The sequence below is a fragment of the Pongo pygmaeus genome, chromosome X, assembly GCF_028885625.2.
Source record: "Pongo pygmaeus isolate AG05252 chromosome X, NHGRI_mPonPyg2-v2.0_pri, whole genome shotgun sequence".
Classification (NCBI taxonomy): Eukaryota; Metazoa; Chordata; class Mammalia; order Primates; family Hominidae; genus Pongo; species Pongo pygmaeus.
The window spans coordinates 111,833,883-111,847,229 of NC_072396.2; positions in this window are offsets into that span (position 1 = coordinate 111,833,883).

The following is a 13,347-nucleotide window of genomic DNA, read 5'->3' on the forward strand; positions in this document are numbered from 1 at the left end:
TATTTATGTTCTTTTACATTTGTTAAAGATATGTTTTATATTCCAGAATGTGGTCTATCTTGGTGAATGCTCCACGTGATCTTGACAGGAGTGTGCATTCTGCTGTTGTTGGATGAGGCAGTGTAAAGATTTCTATCAGCTGATGGTGTTGTTGAGTTCAACTATGTCTTTACTGATTATTTGCCTGCTGGATCTGTCCATTTCTGATAGAGGGGTGTTGAAGTCTCCAACTATAATAACGAATTTATCTATTTCTTCTTGCAGTTCTCTCAATTTTTACCTCACATATTTTGACCCTCTTTTGTCAGACATGTACACATTAAGGATTATTACGTCTTCTTGGAAAATTGACCCCTTTATCATTATGTAATTCCTTTCTTTATCCCTAATAACTTTCCTTGCTATGAAGTTTGTTCTGTCTGAAAATAATATAGGTACTCCCACTTTCTTTTGACTAGTGTTAGCACGGTACATCTTTCTCCATCCCTTTACTTTTAATATATATGTGTCTTTATAAGGTAAAGCGGGTTTCTTGTAGACAATATATATTTGGGTCTTGGTTTGTGATATACTCTAACAATCTCTCTCTTTTAATTGATGTATTTAGACCAATGATGTTTAAAGTGATTATTGATATAGTTGGATTAATATTTACCACATTTGTTACTGTTTTCTATTTGTTGCCCTTTATCTTTGTTCCTATTTTTGTCTTCCATGCTTTTTCTGACTTTTATGGTTTTAATTAAGCATTTTTATGATTCCATTTTCTCTCCTTTCTTGGCACATCAGTTACACTTTTTTAAAACAGTTTTTAGTGGTTGCCTTAGAGTATGCAATGTTGGGTTAACGACTAATCAAGTCCATTTTCAAATAACACTATACCACTTCAAAGTACTGCAAATATCTTATAATAACTGCATAATCCCAATTCTTCCCTCCTATTCCTTGTATTATTGCTGTTATCCATTTAACTTCTTATATATATAACAGAAGTTAATAATAGAATATGTATATTCTATTAATGTCTTCATATATATAATAGAACTTCATGAACTTCTTTATATATACAATAGAACTTCTATTGTATATAAAATAAAATACATTGTTAGTATTATTATTTTTAACAAACTATTAGATCAATTAAGAATAAGAAAAATAAGAGTATCTTGCTCTACGGACTGAGCTAGCCAGGCACTATGGAATACTACACACTCATAAAAGAGTATGAAATGATGTCCTTTGCAGCAACATGGATGCAGCTGGAGGCCATTATCCTAAGTTAATTAATGCAGAAGCAAAAAATCAAATACCACATGTTCTCACTTATTAGTGGGAGCTAAATATTGGGTACACACAGACATAAAGATGAAAATAACAGACACTAGAAACTCCAAAAGCAGGTTGGGAAGAAGAGGGACAAGGATTGAAAAACAAACTATTGGGTACTTTGTTCTTTACTGGGGTGATAGGTTCAACAGAAGCTGTACTCCCTGAATCTAAAATACAATTTATTAAAAATAATAAGAAAAATAATTTTTTAAAATTTTACCTTCACTTATTCCATTTCTGATCTATATTATTTTCTTGTCTCTGAGGAACTTATTTTAACATTTCTTGCAAGGCAGGTCTACTGGCTACAAATTCCCTCAATGTTTGTTTAAATCTTTATTTTTCCTTTACTTTTGAAAAAAATATTTCACAGGGTACACAATTCTAGGTTAGTTTTTTTTTTTTTTTTTTTTTTGGTCCTCTCAACACTTTAAATATTTCATTCTACTCTCTTTTTCCTAGCTTGGTTTTTGGGAAGTCAGATGTAATTCTTTTATTTATTTTTATTTATTTTTATTTTTTTGAGACAGAGTCTCACTCCGTCGCTCAGGCTGGAGTGCAGTGGCGCACGATCTCGGCTCACTGCAAGCTCTGCCTCCCGGGTTCACGCCATTCTCCTGCCTCAGCCTCCCGAGTAGCTGGGACTACAGGCGCCCGCCACCACACCCTGCTAATTTTTTGTATTTTTAGTAGAGATGGGGTTTCACTGTGTTAGCCAGGAAGGTCTCAATCTCCTGACCTCATGATCTGCCTGCCTTGGCCTCCCAAAGCGCTGGGATTACAGGCGTGAGCCACCGCGCCCGGCCCAGATGTAATTTTTATCTTTGCTTCTCTATAGGTAAGGTGTTTTTTCCACATCTGGCTTCTTTCAGATTTTTTTTCTCTAACTTTGATTTTCTGAAGTTTGAATAAGATATGCTCAGGTGTAGTTTTTTGTGGGGGTTGGGGGTATTTATCTTGCTTGTTATTCTCTGAGGTTCCTGAATCTGTGGTTTGGTGTCTGACGTTAATTTGGGGAAATTCTCAGTCATTCCTTTCTTTCTTCTCATTCAGGTAGTGGCATTACATGTATGTTATATTTTTTGTAGTTATTCCACAGTTCTTGCATATTCTGTTCTCTTTTTTTGTTTTCAGTTTTTTCCTCTGCTTTTCAGATTTGGAAGTTTCTCTTTCTTTCTTTCCTTTCTTTCTTTCTTTCTTTTTCTTTCTTTCTTTCTTTTCTTTCTTTCTTTCCTTCTTTCTTTCTTTCTTTCTTTCCTTCTTTCTTTCTTTCTTCTCTTTTTTTTATGAGATGGAGTTTAGCTCTTGTTGCCCAGGTTGGAGTGCAATGGTGCGATCTCGGCTCACCACAACCTCCTCCTCCCAAGTTCAAGCGATTCTCCTTCCTCAGCCTCCCGAGTAGCTGGGATTCCAGGCATGCACCACCACGCCCGGCTGACTTTGTATTTTTAGTAGAGACAGGGTTTCACCATGTTGGTCAGGCTGGTCTCTAACTCCCGACCTCAGATGATCCACCTGACTCGGCCTCCCAAAGTGCTAGGATTACAGTGATGAGCCACCTGGCACCCGGCCCAGATTTGGACATTTTGAATGACAATCTTCAACTTCAGGGATTCTTCCTCGGTTGGTCTAGTGCAGTGGTTCATGCCTATAATCTCAGCACTTTGGGAGGCTGAGATGGGTAGATCACTTGAGGCCAGGAGTTTGAGACCAGCCTGGGCAACATAGCAAGACCCCATCTCTACAAAAATATATATATATAAAATAGCTGGGCATGCTGGTGTGTGCCTGTGGTCCCAGGTACTCCCGGGAGGTCCAGGCTGCAGTGAACCATAATCAAACCGCTGCACTCCATCCTGGGCGACAGAGTGAGACCCTGTCTGAAAAAAAAGAGATTTTTCCTCAGCCATGTCTAGTCTACTAATGAGCCAATCAAAGGCATTCTTTATTTCTGTTACTGTGTTTTTGATTTTTAGCATTTTTTTATTCTTTCTTAGAATTTTCATCTCTCTGCTTATGTTATCCATCTTTTTAAAAAATTTTTCTTTTTTCTTTTTTTTTCCTTACCAGCAGCTAAACCAATATCCATCTATCTTTGCATGTTGTCTCCTTTTTCCATTAAATCCTTTAGCATATTGGTCATAGTTTTTAAACATCCCTAGTCTGATAATTCCAACATCCCTGCCATATCAGACTTTTGTTGTTGTTGTTTGTTTGTTTGCTTGTTTTTATTTTTGATACAAAGTCTCACTCTGTTACCCAGGCTGGAGTGCCGTGGTGCGATCTCGGCTCACTGCAACCTTCGCCTCCCGGGTTCAAGTGATTCTCCTGCCTCAGCCTCCTGAGTAGCTGGGATTATAGGCCCGTGCCACCACACCTGGCTAATTTTTGTATTTTTTAGTAGAGACGAGATTCACCATGTTGACCAGGCTGGTCTCGAACTCCTGACCTCAAAAGATCCACCCACCTTGGCTTCTGAAAGTGCTAGGATTACAGGCGTGAGCCACCACACCCAGCCCAGACTCCCAGACTCTAGTTGTTATGCTTGTTCAATCTCTTCAAACTATATATTTTTTGTCTTTAAGTATAGCTTGTAATTTTTTTTTTTTTTTTTTGAGATGGAGTCTCGCTCTGTTGCCCAGGTTGGAGTGCAGTGGCCACAATCTTAGCTCATTGCAACCTCTGCCTCCCAGGTTCAAACGATTCTCCTGCCTCAGCCTCCCGAGCAACTGGGATTACAGGTACGCACCAGCATGCTCTGCAAATTTTTGTATTTTTAGTAGAGACAGGGTTTTGCCATGTTGGCCAGGCTGGTCTCAAGCTCCTGACCTCAAGTGATCTGCCCACCTCAGCTTCCCAAAGTGTTGGGATTACAGGCGTGAGCCACTGCACCCGGCCATAATTTTTTGTTGATGAGTGGAAATGATGTACTGGGTAAAAGGAACTGCTGTAAATATTTGGGTTGGTGCAAAAGTAATTGCGGTTTTGACCATTACTTTTAATGGAAAAAAACCACAATTACTTTTGCACCAGTTTAATAGTTCTCTAGTGATGTGGTGGTGAGGTGTGTGAGGAGGAGAAGTGCTCTGTAGTCCTATGATTCGTTCTTAGTCTTTTAGTTAGCCTGTGCCCCTAGGCAGTGAACTTCACCAGTGCTTCTCAATCTCTATCCTCCTTAGGTGGGACAAGATGGCTAGAGAAGGCTGAATTTGTGTATTCCCTTTCCTAACATGGAAGGCTAGGGGAAGCAGCAGTTGGAGATTTCCTTCCCCTGGGTTGGTTAGGCTCTGAGAAAACCCCAAGTTAGGCTTAGTTTTTCCTAAGAGCAGGCTTTTTTTTTAGACAGAGTCTTACTCTGTTACCCAGCATGGAGTGCAGTGGCACCATCATGGCTCACTGCAGCCTTGACCTCCTGTGCTCAAGTGATCCTCCCATTTCTCAGCCTCCTGGGTAGCTGGGACTACAGGTGCACATCACCACATCTGGCTTTTTATTTATGTGTTTATTTATTTGTATTTTTTGCAGAGATGAGGTTTCGCCATGTTGCCTGGGCTGGTCTCGAACTCCTGAGCTCAAACTGTCTACCTGCCTTGGCCCCCCAAAGTGCTGGGGCTACAGGCGTGAGCCACTGTGCCCAGCCTGGGCAGCCCTTTTTAAGAACAGAATGCTCTGGCATATTTCAAAATAGTTCCCTTTCCCCTCCCTCTGCAGGTAGCATGATATTTCTACCTGATACTCACTGTAAGGACATGTAGAGCTTATGGAAGTAAAACTCACAAAAGTGTGGCACCTCCCTTCTCCCCACCATAACTGGTTCCCCCTGGAGTTTTTAACTCTCAGGCTTGTTCACACTGAGCCTCCAGGAATTTGTCAGTTATAATTCAAATTTTCTCTCTGGCACTGTTTCCCACAGAGATTTCTGTTCTTGAAAGTTGTGATTCTCTATGTCAGCCTTTCTCTCTAATTTTTGAGGTAGCAGTTTGCCCTGTGATTCCACTTCTCTGACAGATCTAAGAAAGGTTGTTAATCTTTCAGTTTGTTCAGCTTTTTACTTGTTGTTGGGATGGAGTGGCAACTGCTAACCTCCTTACATGCTGGGCCTGAAACCAGAAGTCTCTCCGTTTTTGGTTTTGTTTTGTTTTGTTTATTCACTTTGTCTCCCTAACTGTACTATAAACTCTGCAGGAACAGGAACCTTGTTTGTCTTATTCGTCCTATAAACTCAATGTCTAGTGCCATGCCTGGCACATGGTAGGTGCTTAATATATGTTCAGAGAAAAAAGGAAGATATTGAGAGTCAGAAGACCTGGACTGTGATCTCACGTGAGTTCCTTCCTCTCTCCCAGCCTCAGCTTCCTTACTATCTGATGTTATTCTTGTTTGTTTCTCTATTGTCTGTCTGCCTCCCTCCACTAGAATGTAACTTCCATGAGATTGGGAACCTCATCTGTCAAAGACCCTGCCATATAATAGGTTCTCTATAAATATTTGTTGAATGAACAAATGAATGAGTGAATGACTTAATCTACAAAAGGAAGGGGTTGACTTTGATAATTTGATGGCAGGGATTTCTGGTAACTTTCCCCTTCCCTACTCAAATGGGTTACCTGTCTGGGCTAGTTTTAAGTACTCCTAAGAGAGATTAATGCCTTTCTGGGAGAGGAACTCAAATAGATCACATGGATTAGAATGATCAGCAGTATATGGAAAATCAACTTGCCAAACTTTGGAACTCAGCAGCTTTTCTTCGTGTTATCCAGGAGAGCACAGGCTGTGCTCCAACATGTGTGTGTGACAACAATTTGAATCTCAGTGTTCAGCCCTTTGAAACCACATAGACTTATGTAATGTGACCCAATCCCTTGGTTTTGCAAAGAAGGGGGGTGTACAACTGGGAGAAGAGAATGCAGTTATTTACCAGTTTCTTCCTAAGAGCAAAAAACAGAATGTTCAGCATTTGTGGGAGGGGCAAGAGTTGTGTTCTGCCTGAGTAATTCTTGCTCACTGGATGGGCAGGGTCAGGTGACAAACGTCCATATCTCTGCCTGGCACCAGCGTGAGCCCTGCCCAGAGGCAGGAAAAAAATGTTTTAAGTCCTAGTTTCCCCAGCGGTTTGTAACAATGCCCTGGTGTCCCATTTCACAGGCTCAATGGGGGAGATTGAAGGTAATCAAGCTATAGGACCTTCAAAAACAACTCGAGGTAGAAGAGTTCAATTGGGAGCCCCCAAGACTGAAGGAGTTCTAAAGGGCCCCTTGCCTTTTGCTAAAGGCAAACAACAACAGCAACAACAACAACAACAACAAAACATATGCTTTGACCTTCTACAGAGAAGACACTGCCAAGATGATATTGATGCCTTTGGAGGGAGAAGGAGAAATAACTTATGGGGAATGATCTGGCCCTCAGTGATACTCAGCTGTCTATGTCATTCTCTGTAAGGTTAGCAACTGCTCTTCAGCAAGGTTGAACACTGTTGAAATGGATCCTGTAATCCTACATTTGAGGAAATGGGTGTTACTGAATAATTTTTATCCACAAAAAAAATCTTTTAGCTCTGCAAAAAGCTACAATCCCATAAAAAATAATTCCCTCAAATTAACATCTACTCAACAGAGCCTGTCTGTCCTGAATGTGAGACTGCAGGGTAGAAGAAAGTGTGATTGGTGGGAAGTGGTTTACTTCCCACCCAGTTCCAGTTCCACCCGCCCTCTCCCAATTCCAAGATTTGAAGATTCTGTGCTGATGTTCCTTTTATAGCCATTAAAAACTAAGAGGATCTTTTCTAGAATTTTGACTTTGGATATCAGGGCCGCAGATTTTGACCTGAGGCTGCCTATTTTAGGGATCACTATCCCCTTTGCCTCCATAAAGACATTTAAGAGGATAGTCTGGGCTCCCAGTTTCTGCAATTTCTTTAGTAAGAGGCCTCTTGGGTCATTTCCTGAGATCCCCCTTGCCTGGGCCATTCTGGCAAAACAGCTCTGTGGCAGCAGGGACACTCCCCCAATCCTCAGGGATTTGCTCTTTTCACTGTGTTCCCAAAGCATACGGCCACACCTGTCAGCCAGCTCTGACCTGCTTGAGTAGGCATAGCCCTCTGTGTAGAAGTCAGTGGTCACAGAGCCTGAGAAGCTCTTTCCTGTGCTGTCTTCCTCATTTCTTCTTCTCCCTCCTTTTCATCTCTCAATATATCCAAACACCCGAAGAAGTAACTGCTAGTTGCCTACTCCAATGTCTGTTCTTCCCTTCCTTAATAACAGAAACCTGAATCTGTTTGGGGCTAGCAATGTACTCAGTTCAAGAAAGCCCTTCTTTTAGTTAGGAGTGGGCACACTAGATTCTGGCTAATGAGCTATAAGCAGAAGTGTTGTGCAGTATGTCTGGGAAGCTTTCTTAAAAGGGAGGAGCCATCTTTCTTCCTCTTCCTCCTTTCTGTGGCCTAGATTGTGGATACAATGACTGGAGCTTGAGCAGCCATCTCAGACAATGAGGCAATATGCTAAATACGGTGGGCAGCAACTAGGAAGAAGTTTGGGTCTGTGGTGACTTTATAGAGCTGCCCTATCAACACTGGACTGTGTACCTTCAGACTTCTCTGATGGGAGAGATGAATAAACTATCTTTTTAAAGCAACTGTTATTATTTTTTCTGTTATTACAGCCAGGGCTAATCCTAACTCATACTATACCACCCCCACCCCGAGAATGAGACTATGGCTTGACAAACAGATCCAGATAATGGTCTAGGTTTTTATGGGTTAAAATATGGATATAGGGAAAAGTAAGCATTTGGAATGTCTTAGGTATGGAGGGAGGGATCCCTAGTCAAGAGGCACAGGAATACTAGTAGACTGTAGGCAATTTCCCTTCATAGTACAATTTCCCTTCATAGTAAGCCCCATGAAGACCAGTACATGTCTCTCAGATTTACCACAGTATCCCCAGTGCTTAGCCTGGTGCCTGGCACATAGGATAGGCTAAATTAAAAATTATTAACAGAGGCTGAGTGTGGTGGCTCACACCTGTAATCCCAGCACTTTGGGAGGCCGAGGCGGGCAGATCACTTGAGGTCAGGAGTTTGAGACCAGTCTGGCCAACATGGTGAAACCCTGTCTCTACTAAAAATACAAAAATTAGCCCAGCATGGTGGTGCACACCTGTAATCCCAGCTACTCGGGAGGCTGAGACACGAGGATCACTTGAACCCAGGAGGCGGAGGTTGCAGTGAGCCAAGACCGCACCAATGCACTCCAGCCTGGGTGACAGAACGAGACTCTGTCTAATTGACAGAATAAACAGTTCAATGTTTTCATAATGGGAATAATCAACAGGCCACCAGTTTACTTACGTGATATGAAAGAATTTGGGAAAGCTTTCCCACCCCACTGTCCCTACCCAAAAATGTCTTCCCCAATCCATGACTACTATAGCATGTGAACCTCCCAGAAATTTTTCTTTTCCTTCCTTCCTTCCTTCCTTCCTTCCTTCCTTTCTTTCTTCTTCCTTCCTTCCTTCTTTCGTGTTTGGTTGGTTTTTTTTTTGAGACGGAGTCTTGCTCTACCACCCAGGCTGGAGTGCAGCGGCACGATCTTGGCTCACTGCCACCTCCACCTTCCAGGATCAAGCGATTCTCCTGCCTCAGCCTCCCAATTAGCTGGGATTACAGGCAACTGCCACCACGCCAGGCTCATTTTTTGTATTTTTAATAGAGACAGGGTTTCACCATGTTAGTCAGGAAGGTCTCGATCTCCTGACCTCGTGATTCGCCCGCCTTGGTCTCCTAAAGTGCTGGGATCACATGCATGAGCCACCGCACCTGGCCTATTTCTTTTTTTTTTTTTTTTTTTTTTTTTGAGACGGAGTCTCACTCTGTCGCCCAGGCTGGAGTACAGTGGCACGATCTCAGCTTACTGCAAGCTCCGCCTCCCGGGTTCAAGCGATTCTTCTGCTCCAGCCTCCTGAGTAGCTGAGATTACAGGCGCCTGCCACCACACCCAGCTAATTTTTGTATTTTTAGTAGAGATGTGGTTTCACAATGTTGGCCAGGCTGGTCTCGAACTCCTGACCTCAGGTGATCCACCCACCTCGGCCTCCCAGTATGCTAGTGTTATAAGCATGAGCCACCACGCCTGGCCCCAGAAATTTATTTTTTGATCAGCAAGTATCAGGCACTGTGTTCAGCTCTGAGGATATAGTGTTGAGCCAAATTGGTAGGGGTCCTGCCCACAGGGATATTCCAGAGCGGTGAGGCAGAAACAGCAAAAATTTGTGAACAAATCATTAGAATCTGGGATAAATGCAACAAAACAAAGGTAATGGAGAAAACTTATTTAGACAGAGTGACAGGCAAAGATGTCTCAGAGAAAAGGAGAGCCCAAGGATTGGAACAAGCAGCCAAGCAAAGTCAGGGGAGGGTGCTGGTGGAAGGTTCTGGGCTGACGGAACCAGACACACAAAGGCTCTGAGGAGTATTTGAGGAATGAAAGCAGCTCAGTGGGCTGGAACTTGGTAAGTGCAGGGAATTGACACGGGAAAAGCCTGGAGAGGTCAGTGGAGGCCAGATCACGCAGGCACTTGTAGGCCATGGGAAGGAGTTTGGACTTTACTAAGTACAATGATAAGCCACCGACAAGCCTAAAGCAAGAGAATGCCATGATCTGATTTTGCATTAAGAAGGAGGTCACTCTAGCTGCCATGTGGAATTGGACAGGGTCCAGTGTGGAGGTAGGGAGACCAACGAGGCTTTTGCCTTTGTGTGAAAGATGAGGGTGACTTAGATCAGGGAGTGGGAAGGGGGCTAGAGAGAAGTGGAGGGATTCGAGGTGTGTTGTGGAAGTTGAGTGGACCAGACTGGGTAATGGATTGGATGTAGGAGCTAAGGGTTGGGTGAGGAATCAGAGTTTCTGGTTTGAGCAGCTATGTAGGTGGTGGTGCCAAACACCAAGGTGGGATACGCTGGGGGAGGTGGGAGTCAGGACTTTGATTTTGGTCATGCAGATATTGACATACTTGTGACACAAACAAATGGAGCTGTCAAGGAGACAGTTGAATATTGGAGTCTGGAGCTCAGGTGAATGCTTAGGACTGGAGATACAAATTTGGGAGTCATTAGCATGGCAAATGTTACTTAAGACCTTGGGAGTAAATGGAACTGACCAGGGAGAGAGTACGGAGAGGACAGAGCTGAGCTCAGAGACACTCCAAATAGGGGAAGAGAAGCCTGCAAAGGTTACTTAGAAGGGGCCTTAGGATTATTTATATGTTGCCCATCTCCAATAGAATGTTCTGGAGTTTGAGGACGCTGATAAATAGCACCTCTTTTCTTCCACCTGAAATCAGAATCAATCAAGACACACACACACACACACACACACACACACACACACACACACACACACACACACAAGCCAGACAGGAAACAAAAATATTACCTTTAGCAATCATAAAGCTATTTGGAGAAAAAGGAGTAGGGGTGCAGCCGAACAGACTTGCTAATATGCACTTCTGTCCAGTTAGAGAGACTTAGCCATACTGTCCCTGCCATAGGTGGACAAGCACACACCTCCCCAGCAGGGGATGAGCCTGCCCCACTAAAGTTACTGCAGGGCTGTAAGAGCAGACCAGAACACAGAATACGTGTGCTCTGCAGGCTGAGAGAAACTACAAGGTCTGGCGAGAGTAGGGGGCAACTCTCAGTGTGCTCTGTTCTGCCTTGCCAACTCCCCATTCTGTCTTTCATCTGCTCTCACCATTGGAAAACATGAAATAAGCTTCGGAAGCACAGAGGCCACGTATGACCTGGTCATTGTTTCACCCCTGTGCCTCACAGGGTACCTGACACACAATAGGTGCCAATGTTTGTTGAATGAATGAATGAACAGATGTGGATGTCAAGACTAGAATAATCCTCACATATCATTCAGGAATCACCTATGCCCAGGCCTCAATCCCAGACCAATTTTTATCAACATTTCTGAGGATGAGGTTCAGCATTCAGGATTGCTCTAAGCTCTCCCCAGGTGATTTCAATGTGCGGCTAAGGTGAAGAACTATTATCGCAGGGCCCTGGTCCAACCCCTCATTTTACAGCAAAGTTATTTGTAGAGGGTGTAACGTCAGAGGGCTTGTCCTGGCCCTGCTGCTGACTGTGTGTGGGGCTGGGACTTGCCTATTTCTCTGTCTGGCCCTCATTGCTCTCAGGTGGGAAGTGAGGGGGTGGGGACAGATGATCTCTAGAGCCCTGTCCAACTCTAATGGTGTATTACTCTCTATTCTGATCCCAGATGTGAACTTAACTCACTAGGACATCAATTGTGCCTCAAGATGCCTTTGCACAGTGGTTAGCTTAGTTTTGCGCTTGAGGTGACAGAGTTCTGGATTGCAGTGGACAGCAAAGTAGAGATGTTTGGAAGAGTTCAGGACCTACAGACTCAGTCTTTGGTGGTTAATTTGTCCTGTTTTTTCCTTACGTGGTGGCAGCAAGTTGACCAGTGGAACAGCAAAGAAACAACAGAGGAGCCCAGCTGAGGAAGCTGCAGTGAGCTAGGGCTGCCCTCTTTGCTCCTGCTCCTCCTCTTCTAGCTCTTGTCTTCCCCTGCCCACCTCCCTCCCAGTCATCTCTTTCTCTTTCCTTTCCTGCCCTCTCCATGTATCTGCATCAATCACAAGTCTTTCAAAGGCAAACCTATTGTTTCTTCCTACCCATGGAATCCACCCACCTCCCTAGTTTGGCACCCCAGAGCTTGTAAGTGTGTTGTCACAATGTGAGCAATCAGAAGTGGCTCATGAAATGAAAAAGGGGGGAAGCTAGGTGCAGTGGCTCATGCCTATAATCCCAGCACTTTGGGATCCACCAAGGCAGGTGGATCATCTGAGGTCAGGAGTTCAAGACCAGCCTGGCCAACATGGTGAAGCCCTTTCTCTATTAAAAATATAAAAATTAGCTGGGCGTGGTGGTGCAGGCCTGTAATCCCAGCTATTGGGGAGGCTGAGGGAAGAGAATGGCTTGAACCTGGGAGGCAGAGGTTGCAGTGAGCTGAGATTGTGCCACTGCACACCAGTCTGGGCGACAGAATGAGACTGTGTTTCAAAGAAAGGAAGAAGGAAGGAAGGAAAGAAAGACAGAAAGAAAGAAAAGGAAGGAAGGAAGGAAGGAAAGAAAGACAGAAAGAAAGAAAGAAAAGGAAGGAAGGATGGAAGGAAGGAAGGAAGGAAGGATGGAAGGAAGGAAGGAAGGAAAGGAAGGAGGCAGGGGTGATAGTTCATGCCTGTAATTCCAGCACTTTGGGAGGCCAAGGCGGACGGATCAGGAGGTCAGTTCGAGACCAGCCTGACCAACATGGTGAAACCCTGTCTCTACTAAAAATACAAAAATTAGCCAGGCGTGGTGGTGCACGCCTGTAATCCCAGCTACTCAGGAGGCTGAGGCAGGAGAATCGCTTGAACCTGGGAGGCAGAGGTTGCAGTGAGCCGATCACACCACTGCACTCCAGCCTAGGTTACAGAGCAAGACTCTGTCGAAAGAAGAAAGAAGAAAGGAAGGAAGGAAAGAAGGAAGGAAGGAAGGAAGAAAGGAAGGAAGGAAGGAAAAGAAGGGGAAATAAAAAGGGAAGAAGTAAGGCTGTAGGTGATTCTCTTCCTCTCCAAAATTGCATGGAGTTTTGTGGGTGCTGGGCCATGTATCCATCTTTAAAAGTGGCTATTTCCTCAGCCTTCTTCAAACAGGGTAACTGGATAAGAGCTAGATATGATGATGAATAGAATTTGGGGGCTAGAAGCAGAGCTGAGGCCTAGAGCAAAGAGGTAACGTGTACTAGTCTCACAGCCAGAGGACTCCTCCTGGCCCCAGTACTCACTAAGCACTTGACTTAGAAACGATCGTGTGTAGCCACCTTGTTTTGCAGATTGGAAAACCGAGGTCTAGAGATGCCAATGACTTGTCCAAGGTCATGTAGTTTGCTAGCCAAAGACTAGGACTACAGCCCAGAACTCCTGACTGCCTTTTCCTGGAATACTT